Below are 13,663 nucleotides of genomic sequence, written 5' to 3'. Positions count from 1 at the left end.
TCTAGTCAAAGTCAGACCTAGAGGTCATAGTGTGTGCTATAATCCCTTGGGTTCTCAAGTGGAGGTAGTTGCCTTAATCTTCTTTGGTAATCTCTAGATTTTATTTTTGGAATAAAGAACTTATCCTAGAATTATCCTCACCAACTCTCATGTTAGCCAAGAAATAATAAAAAGTTTTTTTTATTATATGCATAGATAAGAGTCGGAATGAAAGATAGTTGAGTGGAGGCAAACAGAGGCATTATAGAAAAATGAAGATCATCTTGGATTAGTAGTCGAGATGGGGTGATCTTCATAGCAATGAACCTAAAGTATGCATCTTCAAACTTCTTAGATAAGAAGTTAGGATCAGTAGCACTAGTAGAGGAAGAACCTTTGGAACCTCAAGAATGCTTACTAGAACTGGCCATTTCTTAGACACGTGCTCTAAAAGTGAATGAAAATGATTTCCAAAACCCTTTTATATATAGAAAAATTGAATATCATATTGTACAAAATTTTATTCGTACGTACGAACAAAAACTGCCAAAAAAGAACCAGCTTTTTATAAAATATTATTTCCAAGGCATCCTTTTATATAATCTTTTTGTCTAAACGATCGTATATATTAACATGTGTTCGTCCGGGATAATCTAAAAATTTAAGATCATTTTAAATACTGTTAGGTTTGCCCCTATAGAAATTAACACCTGGATTGTACAGACGAAGATAATTTCGTACATATGATCACCAATAAATAACTGAACCTAACAAGTAAAATCGTCCCCATTCGTATAGACAAACCCATACAAATCGTACCGTATGATGACATCATCATACAATATGAATTTTTTTTAAAAAAATCAAGGTTTCACATGTTTAACTCCCAAAATAATCATATATATGCTACAAGATGAATATATATTCGTACAGTACGAATAGAATAAAAAAAAAATACATCAAAATCAAACAAACATCTCAAAATCAAGTGTCATGCTTTCAGTTTTAACACACAAAACAAACAAAAACAAATCAAAAACATAAAAATAAGAAAAACAAAAACTTATAAACATCAAAATAAATAACAAAAAATAAACTAAAATAGACATAAACATAAAATATATCAAGTTTGCAGAACATTTTAATTTTAAGTATTATGATCAATCACACATAACCTTATCCTTAAGTTTCTAAATGTGTCAAAGGCTAGAGGTTTTATAAAAATATCTGCAAGTTAATTTTCAGTAGAAACATGATTCAATTTAATTTCTCCATTGGCTACATGATCTCTAATAAAATGATGCCTTATGTCTATATGTTTGGTTCTAGAATGTTGGATATGATTCTTTGAAATGTAAATGACACTAGTATTATCACAATAAATTGGAATTATGCCTATTTTAAATTCTAAATCAATCAACTCTTATTTCAACCAAAGTACTTGTGCCACATAACTTCTTAAGGCAATGTATTCAGCTTCTACAGTAGATAATGCTACTAAATTCTTTTTTCTACTAGATCAAGAAACTAATTATTAAAAAAAAAAAGAAACTAATTATTTTCTTATAAATTAATAAGTTTCATATGCACTCTTTCAATCAACCTTACAACCTGTCAAGTCTGAATTAGAATATCCAATAATTTCAAACGAAGTCTTAAAATCATTTTTATTACTATCAAATGTGATTTTTTGGGATTAGATTGAAATCTAACACACAAACAAATACTAAACATTATATCTAGTCTACTAACAGTTAAATAAAGCAATGATCCAATTATTCCTTTAAATTTCTTTTGATCAATAGATTTTCCCTTTGAGTTCTTATCCAAATGAATTGAGGAACTCATTGGTATAGTTACTAGTTTATTATTGTCCATTTCATACTTCTTGAGGATGTCTTTAATATACTTTGACTGACTAAAAAAAGTTCCCTCCTCATTTTGCTTAATGCTAAAACTAAGAAAATAACTTAGATATCTTATTAAACCCATCTCAAATTCACTACTTATTATTTTTTAAATTCATCACAAAAAATTTCATTTGTAATCCAAAAATGATATCATCAATATATATTGTACAATGAGTATATCATTTTTTAATTTCTTCAAAAAGAGAGTGGTATCTATACTTCCTTTTACAAAGATCTTGAAAGTTTGTTAGGGATGTTAGGCCCTTATGAACTAGTCCCAAGGCTAACCAAAACGGGTGAATTGATATTTTAAATAAAATCTTTCAGTAATCAAAACACAAACCAAGATTCACGATAGAAATCAAAGTGCAAAAATTAAATACAGAAATAATAAAGGAAAGAGCACACCAGATTTATAGTGGTTCGGTTAAACCTTGACCTACATCCACTCCTCGGAGGCACCCTCCAAGTATTTTACTAAACTCAATGTCTCTCCTTTAGCCCCCACAGCTAGGAAGAGAAGCCCTTACAAACTCACTTCCACCTTCTTCGGTGCAGCGGAGTAGTCGGGTCCTTTGACACCAAAAAGATATTCTTCTTCCCAGAACTTCCCTCAAGACATGCCTTGAATCTGATGGTACTAAGGTGCAAGCTCACTGGAGCAACAGTGTGAAATCCCCCTCTACACTCCCTTGAAACCCCCTCCAAGGATCTTCTTCCTCTCTCAAACTCCACCCTTTCCTCTATCCCTTTCAAGCTCTCTCTTCAAGTTCCCTCCAAAAGAATGAAGTTATAATGGTTGCCAAAGACACTTACTAAGTACCTTGTCAAAAATTAAATAGAAGAGCTCAAAATGAGATCATTAATTGCAACTTGTTGACTTTATCGTCCAGGCCGATATCTATATCGTCTAGGCCGATCAGTGTAAATTAAGCCCAATCAGCCAGGATGTTTTGGGATGATCTGAAGAAATTTATTCATATTTTTCAGGACGATAATATATCGTCCTGGCCAATCAGTACAAATCATAGAATATCGTTCATCCAGGTCGATCCTGCAATCGTCCAGAATGATGTGATAGTGTAATCAAATCTTAATTGCTTTCCTTAAATACCAGATTAATTTAGGAAAAATTGTGCTGGATCGTCCAGGCTGATGCCCGGGATGATGTCCAAAAATAAGTAATATCTAAATAGATCTGGTGGCTGATTCTTTCTGATTTGAGCCTATCATCCTGGCCGATACAAAATCATCCAGGATGATGTACTTAATGACAGCTTCCTTAATAAGGATACCCTAATTAGGGTTTCTATTTTTGAACCAATCATCCAGGTGATATAAATATCATCCTGAATGATGTTACCAAAAATAGTAAACTCTAGAAAATAATTAAAAATTCTCCCAAGGTGTGTGTGTGCAAGGTTACTTAGCATCAGGAATCACATTATTTATAATACACTCAAGAAAGGAAAAAAAAAATACAAACTGACTCAGACTTAATCTACCCAATCTTGAGTTGGCTTGAGTTTAACTCGATCTTGTGGACCTAAAAAGTTAGTAGGAAAGATAGTCGTAGAAAATCATGAATTTTTTGCTATCATCAAAATTCTAATCCATGAAAACAAATCCACAACAAATCTCTCTAATAGGAAAGTGCTCAACCTTTCATACCAAGACCTTGATGTCTATTTTAATCTATATAATGTCTTTTCTAATTTAAAAACATGATTAGGGAATTTAGAATTTTTAAAACCTAGAGGTTCCTCAACATAAATATCATCTTGTTTCACCCAATTCAAAAAAACACTTTTAACATCCATTTGAAACAACTTAATTCATTTAAAATAGGTAAAAACTAATAAAAACCTAATTGCTTCAAGTCTTGTTATAGGGCTAAAAGTTTCTTCAAAATCAATTCCTTCAATTTGATTATACCCTTTAGCCACAAATCTAGCCTTCTTTTTAATCACAACTCATGAATCATTCATTTTGTTTTTGAACAACTACTTAGTTCTAACTACACTTTGATCCTTTAAACTTTTAATCAATTCCCAAATATCATTTCTTAAAAATTGATTCAACTCCTCTTGCATGACTAAAATCCAAAATTCATCTAAAAGTTTTTTATTAACATTTGTGGGTTCAATCATTGAAATAAAGGCATAATGATTTACCTCTTTTCTAAGTCTATGCCTGGTCCTAACACCCTCACTAGGTTCACCTAAAATCAATTCCTTAGAGTGATTCTTAGAAAATATTCATTCTCTAGACAAAGGGTTTTCTATTTCCAAATTTTCTTTCAAATTTATCTTATAAATTCATTGGGAGTTATTTTCTATAGGATTCTCTTCCAAACTTGGCCCTTCCAAAACACTAGATTCATCAAATATAATATGTATGGTCTCCTCAACTATCAAAGTTCTTTTGTTAAACACTCTAAATGATTTTCCAATGGTAGAGTATCCAAGAAAAATTCCTTCATCAAATTTTGGATCAAATTTTTCAAAAAGAGAATTTCCATTATTATGTATGAACACCTTACATCCAAAAACATGCAAAAGTGACAAATTAGGTATTCTACCCTTGAGAAGCTCATAGGGAATTTTATTCAATTTTGATGTAATATTCACCCTATTCATAACATAACAAGCTGTAATAATCACTTTAGCCCAAAAATGTTTAGGAAGTGAATATTCTGCTAACATGGCTCTAGTGGAATCAATTAATGTCATGTTCTTTCTATCGACTTCCCCATTCTTCTAAGAGATCCTAAGTACAGAAAAATTATAATCAATTCCTTTTTTTTACAAAATTCCTCAAAATTTTCATTTTTAAATTCACCTCCATGATCACTTTGAATTGTCAAAATTTTACATCCTAGTTTCTTCTAAATCTAAGTAAAAAAAAAACTTCAAAATTCATTAAATGATTCACTTTTATGAAAAAAAAAATCCAAGTGAATATTGAAAAATCATCCACAATCATAAATCCATATATATTCCCTTCTAGACTTATAGTGCTAACTAGTCCAAAAAGATTTATATGAATAATCTCCAATGGTTTGCTAGTTCTAAGTTCCTTAGTGGAATGAAATGAGAATTTCACCTATTTTCTTAATTGGCATGCATCACAAAGGTGATCCTTAGTAAAGTCTAGTTTTGGTAGACCTCTAACAAGTTTCTTTTGGGTAAATTTTCTAAGGTTTTTCATACTAACATGATAAACCCTTATATGTCATAACCATGATTCATCATAAATTGTTTCAAACAAAAAGCATTAGGAGGTTTTAATACAATTTATATCTAACATATACACATTATTTATCCTATTTCCATATATTACATCAATTCCATTTTGGCTTAATATACAGCTAGTGCGAAAAAATTTAACACTCTATCCTTTATCACATAGCTGACTAATACTCAAGAGATTGTGCTCTCCAGTCATATGCTTCGAGCATCCACTGTCAATGTACCAAATGCTCTCACGAGGTCTTGTATGAGAGCGTTTCTATAAAATGATCAAACATTAGTTTTGGGAACCCAAATAAGTTTGGGTTCACCTCTCGATAAAATTAATTTAGATGCGTGTATGATATGATTTATTTTATGCATCTTCAATCTCCACATTATATATGATTTTTTATGAATAGTGCAAGTGTGACATATGTGTCCAAATATGCCACAAGAGAAACACTTAACTCAGGAAAAGGATTTTTTAATTTATGTGCATAAACTTGTCTTTTCTTGGGTTATATAATTTTAATCTTTTTGTCAGGATTAAAAAATTGTTCAAGTGTAAGCGAAATCTTGTTCTTTTCATATGCATTCAACTATGCTTTTAAAAATGAATTGGAACTTTCTAACACAACATTGTCAACTTTCAAATAGTGTTGTCTATTATTAGATTCATCCATAAAAATTTGAAAAGCTTTTTTAAGTTTAGTGTGAGATGATTTTAATAACTCATATTATTTAATCAATTCATCATACTCATCTAAAAGTTTCATGTGGTCGATATCAATTTGTGTGTGATCTTTCCTAATGATTTCATGCTCTTTATGTATTTCAATAAAGTCCAAATTCAATTTAGAATGCATCTTTTTTAATTTTTTATATACTCTATGAGTTCTTTCAAAAACTTCAAGTAATTCATCATAACTTAAGTCACATACGTCCTTTTGATCTGACTGATCAAGCTTATCAGCCATTAAGAACATATTGGTGACTTCTTCTTCCTTTTTTATTTTTGATGATGTGCCTAATGATGGATGCCTTAATACGGATGCCCTAATTAGGGTTTTTATTTTTGAACCAATCGTCTAGGCCGATATAAATATCATCCTGGACGATGTTACCAAAAATCTTAAACTCTAGGAAACAGTTTAAAATTCTCCCAAGGTGTTTGTGTGCAAGGTTACTTAGTATCAGGAACCATATTGTTTATAATAGACTCAAGAAAGAGAAAAAATACAAATTGACTCAGACTTAATCTATCCAATCTTGAGCTGGCTTGGGTTGCACTCAATCTTATGGACCTGAAAAGTTAGTAGGCAAGGTAGTCATATAAAATCATGAATTTTTGCTATCATCAAAATTTTAATCCATGAAAATAGATCCACAACAGATATCTCTAATAGGAAAGTGCTTAACCTTTCATACTAAGACCTATATGCTTGTTTCAATCTATATAATGTCTTTTCTAATTTAAAAACATGATTAGGGAATTTAGAATTTTTAAAACTTAGAAGTTGCTCAACATAAATATCCTCTTGTATCACCCAATTCAAAAAGACACTTTTAACATCCATTTGAAACAGCTTAATTCATTTCAAATAGAAAAAAAACTAATAAAACCCTAATTGCTTCAAGTCTTATTATTATAGGGCTAAAAATTTATTCAAAATTAATGCCTTCAATTTGATTATACCCCTTATCCACAAATCTACCCTTCTTTTTAATCACAACTCATGAATCATTCATTTTGTTTTTGAACAACCACTTAGTTCCAATTATACTTTGAACCTTTAAACTTTCAATCAATTCCGAAATATCATTTCTTACAAATTGATTCAACTCCTCTTGCATGCCTAAAATTCAAAATTCATCTAAAAGTTCTTAATTAACATTTGTGGGTTCAATCATTGAAATAAAGGCATAATAATTTACCTCTTTTCTAAGTCTATGCCTAGTCCTAACACCCTCACTAGTTTCACCTAAAATAAATTCCTTAGAGTGATTCTTAGAAAAATTTCATTCTCTAGGAAAAGGGTTTTCTATTTCTAAATTTTCTTTCAAATTTATCTTCTAAATTCATTGGGAGTTATTTTCTATATGATTCTCTTCCAAACTTGACCCTTCCAAAATACCAGATTTATTAAATACAATATGTGTGGTCTCCTCAACTATCAAAGTTCTTTTGTTAAATACTCTAAATGATTTTCCAATGGTAGAGTATCAAAAAAAAAAATCCTTCATTAAATTTTGGATCAAATTTTTCTAAAAGAGAATTTCCATTATTATGTATGAACACCTTACATCCAAAAATATGTAAAAGTGACAAATTAGGTATTCTACCCATGAGAAGCTCATATGATATTTTATTCAATTTTGATGTAATATTCACCCTATTCATAACATAACAAGCTGTAATAATCACTTTAGCCCAAAAATGTTTAGGAAGTGAATATTCTACAAACATGGCTCTAGTGGCATCAGTTAATGTCCTGTTCTTTCTTTCAACTTTTCCATTCTTCTGAGAGATCCTAAGTACAGAAAAATTATGATCAATTCATTTTTTTTTTACAAAATTCCTCAAATTTTTTTAATTTTCAAATTCACCTCCATGATCACTTTGAATTGTCAAAAATTCACATCCTAGTTTCCTCTAAATCCAACTAAAAAAAACTTCTAAATTCATCAAATGATCCACTTTTATGAAAACAAAATCCAAGTGAATCTTGAAAAACCATCCACAATCATAAATCCACATATATTCCCTTCTAACTTATAGTACTAACTAGTCCAAAAAGATCCATATGAATAATCTCCAATGGTTTGCTAGTTCTAAGTTCCTTAGTAGAATGAAATGAGGATTTCACCTACTTTCCTAATTGGCATGCATCACAAAGGTAATCCTTAGTAAACTCTAGTTTTGATATACCTCTAACAAGTTCCTTTTGGGTAATTTTTCTAAGGTTTTTCATACTAGCGTGATAATGCCTCATATGTCATAACCATGATTCATCACAAATTGTTTTCAAACAAAAAGCATTAGGAGTTTTAATACAATTTATATCTAACATATACACATTATTAATCATATTTCCATATATTACATCAATTCCATTTTGGCTTAATATACAGTAAGTTCGAAAAAATTTAACACTATATGCTTCAAACATCCACTATCCATGTATGAAATGCTCTCACAAGGTCTTGTATGAGAACGTCGTTTCTATAAAATGATCAAACATTAGTCTTGGGAACCCAAATAATTTTGGGTTCTCCTCTCGGTAAAATTAATCTAGGTGCATGTATGATATGATTTGTTTTATGCATCTCCAATCTCCATATTATATATGATTTTTTATGAATAGTGCAAGTGTGACATATGTGTCCAAATATGCCACAAGTGAAACACTTAACTCCAGGAAAATGATTTTTTAATTTATGTGTATAAACTTATCTTTTCTTGGGTTTTATGATTTTAATCTTTTTGTCAGGATTAAAAAATTGTTCAAGGGTAGGCGAAATCTTGTTCTTTTCATATGCATTCAATTATGCTTTTAAAAATGAATTGGCACTTTCTAACACAACATTGTCAACTTTCAAATAGCGTTCTCTATTATTATATTCATCCATAAAAATTTGAAAAACTTTTTTAAGTTTAGTGTGAGATGATTTTAATAATTCATATTATTTAATTAATTCATCATACTCATCTAAAAGTTTCATGCGATATCAATTTGTGTGTGATATTTTCTAATGATTTCATGCTCTTTCTTTAGTTCAATAAAGTCCAAATTTATAATGCATCTTTTCAAATTTTGTATCTACCGTATGATTTCTTTCAAAAACTTTGAGTAATTCATCATAACTTAAGTCACATACCTCATCTTGATCTAACTGATCAAGCTTATCGGCCATTAAGAACATATTGGTGACTTCTTCTTCCTTTTCTATTTCTGATGAATCTAAAGCTAAGTCTGCCTAAAAAGCTCATTGAAATCTCTTCTTTCCCTTCCTCACATTTGTTTTATCCTCCACCTTCTCCTTTCTAGGAGTGGCTTTAAGATTAGGGAAGTCTGATTTAACATGTCCAGGTTTCCTACATTCATAGCAAATAATATTGTTAGAAACCTTAATATTTTTATAGAACTTACCTTTATTCCACTATTGGCATCTCCTTTTCTTCCTTTTTAGAAAATTTATGAATTGGCTTATCATCAAGGCAATTTCATCCTCATCCTCAATTGTGATAGTTCACTCTCCGAGTCATCCACTTTCAAAGCTATGATCTTCTCCTTTCACTTTTCTCTTGCATCATTCTATCTTTGAGTCACTCCTTGCTCGTAAGCAATTAGTGATCCAAGAAGAATATCAATAGAGTACACATTTATATCCTTAAACTCTTTTATAGAAGTTATTTTAGCATCATAAGAGTAGGTAAATAATGAAGTATTTTATTAACCTTTTCAGCATTCATTAGTTCCCTACCTAATGCATGCAAATAAGTAACTATTTGAGTTAAATATGTGTACATGTCTAAAATAGATTAATTTGATTTCATGAGAAATAATGCATAATCATGTAACAAAATATTTAATCTAGATTATTTCACTTCATTAGTTTCTTCATATGTGATACAAAGTCTATCCCATATATTTTTTCCACTTTTTGTAGGTAGAAACACATATAATCTTCGGACTTAAGTGCACAAAAAAACAATTCAAACATTTTGCATTTAATTGTGTAACTCTCATTCTTCTACAATCCTATTTGTAAAGGGTGTTTCAGTTCTAATGCAATCTGTGTTAACTCTAGTTGGCCTAGTGTACCCATATTAAACTAAAATATACATGCAATTGTAAAGCGATTGAAGAAAAGTAGACATTCGTGTTTTCCAAAAAATTAAAAGGGATGTTATTAAACAGTGGATGTCTAGTGATCGAATATCCTTCAGATGTGTTATGATTTCCAAAATTAGCCATAATCATTTTTCAAAAAGCAATCTAAATTGTAAATTTTGAAGTAGGCTATGATGATACCACTTATAAAAATTTGTATAGGTTATTAAACCTAAGGAATTTTCCTAAGGCTAACCAGGGGGGGGGGGGAGTAAATTAGTTATTTTTAAAAATTCTCTTAGAAATTATAGAAAACCATTTTATATTTTTTGTTAGATTAATTTTTCAACCACAAAAATTAAAATTTTGAAAAATAAAAATACAGAAATAAAAATGAACACAAAGATTTATTGTGGTTTTGTCCAACAAGACCTACGTCTACTCTCTGAAGACTTCCTCTTCAAGTATTACAGTATTATCAAAGTGACTCTCTTTTTTCCCCCACAACAAGGTGGAGAAGCCTTTTTAATTTTCCTCTCTTCCACCAATCACCAGTGTGAAAGAGTATCGTCGTCCTTTCACACCCTCCAAGTGTCGGCAGAGTATCATCATCCTTTCACACCCTCCAAGTGTCTGCAGAGTACCGTCATCCTTTCATACCCTCCAAGTGTCGGTAGAGTACCATATTCCTTTCACACCCTCCAAGTGTCGATAGAATATCAGACCTTCTTCAAAGATCTTCTCTCAAATAATTATAAAAAAGAAAGGAATAGAAGTAACAAAAATATAAAAGAGATTCTTACTTTTGAGTAATCTTGTAAACTCTTCACACTCCACTTGCAAGAACTTTCTCTCAAACACTCTTTCACTTGCTCACTAAGAAATAACAAAGAATAGTCTCATTCAAGTCAGTTTTAAGGACCTTTTATATGAAATACATGAAAAACCATCTAAAAAACTAAAAATTTTAATTTTGAGCACACATGATCATACATTATTATTGACATTCATCCCAGACAAACAATTTAAAATTGGCTCGTACAATCTTATATGAAATATCTTCATACAAGCCTATCGTATAGTATGATATATATATATCGTACAATATCAATAGTTATCAAAGAATTCCTATTCATCTGGATGAAAATGTTCCCAACATTTTTATTCTCTAAATATTATCTGTACGAAATCTTGATCATCCCAGATGAACAGTTCAAAAAATTAATATGTTCGTTTGGATGAAAATGATACCAACATTTTCGTACTCTGGACTTTGTCTATTCAATCTCCAATTGTTCCGGATGAATAGTTAAAAAAATTAACATGTTCGTTTGGATGAAAATAATCCCCACATTTTTGTACTCTGGACATTATTTGTACGATGCAAACTTCGTACATTATGAATAGTACTTAGAAAAGTTTTTCTCATCCAATCTTTAATTTTAACTGGTTGCTAGAGGAAATAACTAAATAAATCATCCCATATGAATTCAAATCATATAATATGATTAGTTTAAAAAATTACAAATATTCTTACACTCCCCCAGTGTATGTGTGCACGGTTACTTAATTATAATCACACTCTCTTGGACTCAATAAAAAAGGAAAAAATACACTCCATTTACATTAAACTCTAATCTAATTTGATTTGAAGTATTCAATAGTTTGGAGTATGATTTACCTGAAATGTTAATACACAAAAACAATAAAATCAATATATCCAATATATGTTAGGAGAAACAGTAAATAAAAATAAGAATATTTGGAATCATAAAAAATACATATGATATGAAAATATAATTGTGAAAACTAAGTTGCAACATAAACCTATATGTGTAAAATCTATATACTATGACTTGATTAGCATTCATAGCTAATATCATAACATAAGAATTTATTTTGATTTATGAATGTTAATAACAAGTGAGAATATGTAAGATCTATATGCATGTGTAGGAAATGTGTAAAAAGGAAAGATTCATAGTTGGAACATAATCTTTTAGCAATATAAGAAGGAAAGTTAACAACTTATCTACATAAGATATATAGGTAGGTGGAGGCTCAAATTATATGGCATAATGAAAAAGGATATCACACATGCAATATAGGTCAATAATGCATTAGTTTATGGGCATTTAATTTAGGTACATATCTAGCTAACGAGCAAGATAATGAGCACTTGGGTGATGACTTTGGCATATATTATTTGTAGTGCATTACTATTATGTTATTTTCTATAATTTTAAGATATAAATTCCCTCTATGATTTGAATGACTATAATTCTATAAATGCTTATTCTCAAATGTGAATTATTTATTATTAATTAGCTTTCTTATATAGAATCCTACAATGCATATTGAATAATGTTTTGACAAGGAAAATAAATACTATTTTGAAATTCATTATATGATATATCATTTGAATTTTCTTATATACAAACATGTTCCTTTATGTATGATTACTTGCATCTTTACATTTGTATAATTCATATGAATTGGTGGTTGTGTTATTCTTGCAGCTTGTCTAGAATGATATGATATGAATTATGCTTTATTATATCATATTTCGAAAATATAACCATGATCTAAAATTATACTCCTATTTAGATAGACTTGAGTTTGAAATAGTGTAATCTATATTAATATTTTATTAATTTATTATGAGTATGCATTTTCTCATTTAAATATGCAAAATTTTACCAATAAACCTGATCTTCCCTATTGTCATAATATATCGCTTAGTTGAACTAATGCAATTTAATATTCTATTGATTGACTTATAAACATACTTATACCTAGTTACAAGACATGTCGTCTTCATATAATGATTTTAATTATGGCTTACAGATACACATCCGTAAGTCATGCATGTAACCTTTGGTTCTACATAGACATGATCATATAGTTGAGTAGTTAATTTAGTATCTTGAATAAGACTACAAAAGCATTATATGATAACTAACATGACATTCATGCATGTTGTCGATTTTGTCATGCATTGAATATTTGGTAAGTTTTGTGTGACCTATTAGGTTTTATGCTCACCATATTATATGTATATATATGTGATGTTGTTTCAAGTAAAATGTAGAAGCCTTTGTGCTATAAAATAGGACTATAGTTGTCTTATGAGAACTAATTTATAATGATGTGTGCTTATGATTATACAATGATTTTTTTATATCAAGTGATATGCATATAAAAGTAGTGCATATGGACTTCTATGTAGGTCAATTTATTGTTATAGAAGTTTCTCTTCTAGATAGTAATATCAATGATGTATGGTGTCTTTTGAATATATCTAAAAATGTTATACATATGTTGGTAAGAAAGTAATAACAATTTGTTGGTGAATGTATATTCTCTTGGATTGTAAAGATTAAAATCATTTAACTAATTTTTTTAAACTTATATACTATAAATATTATTTTTTGGATTAGTGGCTCTATGTTGAAAGATAATATGAATGTATAAATTAAATGAGTATATGCTTTATTTAACACTAGTTTTGAGGACTTGTTTTAAATTGATATACTGTGATAGACTAAGTGAATGAATATAGGTTCTATTTATATTGCTTCTCTCGGCTCGATAAGGCATACTATAGTGTATTGGTTGTAAAGAATTTGGATGTGATTTAGGTATTAGATTAATCATGCCATCATGAACCTAATTTATCCTTGCATGATAGTTTTCCACATTTTTT

The sequence above is a fragment of the Dendrobium catenatum genome, unplaced genomic scaffold (assembly GCF_001605985.2).
Source record: "Dendrobium catenatum unplaced genomic scaffold, ASM160598v2 fragScaff_scaffold_716, whole genome shotgun sequence".
NCBI classification, from domain to species: Eukaryota; Viridiplantae; Streptophyta; class Magnoliopsida; order Asparagales; family Orchidaceae; genus Dendrobium; species Dendrobium catenatum.
The sequence above is the reverse complement of the archived record's forward strand: the minus strand, read 5'-3'. Positions refer to the sequence as shown.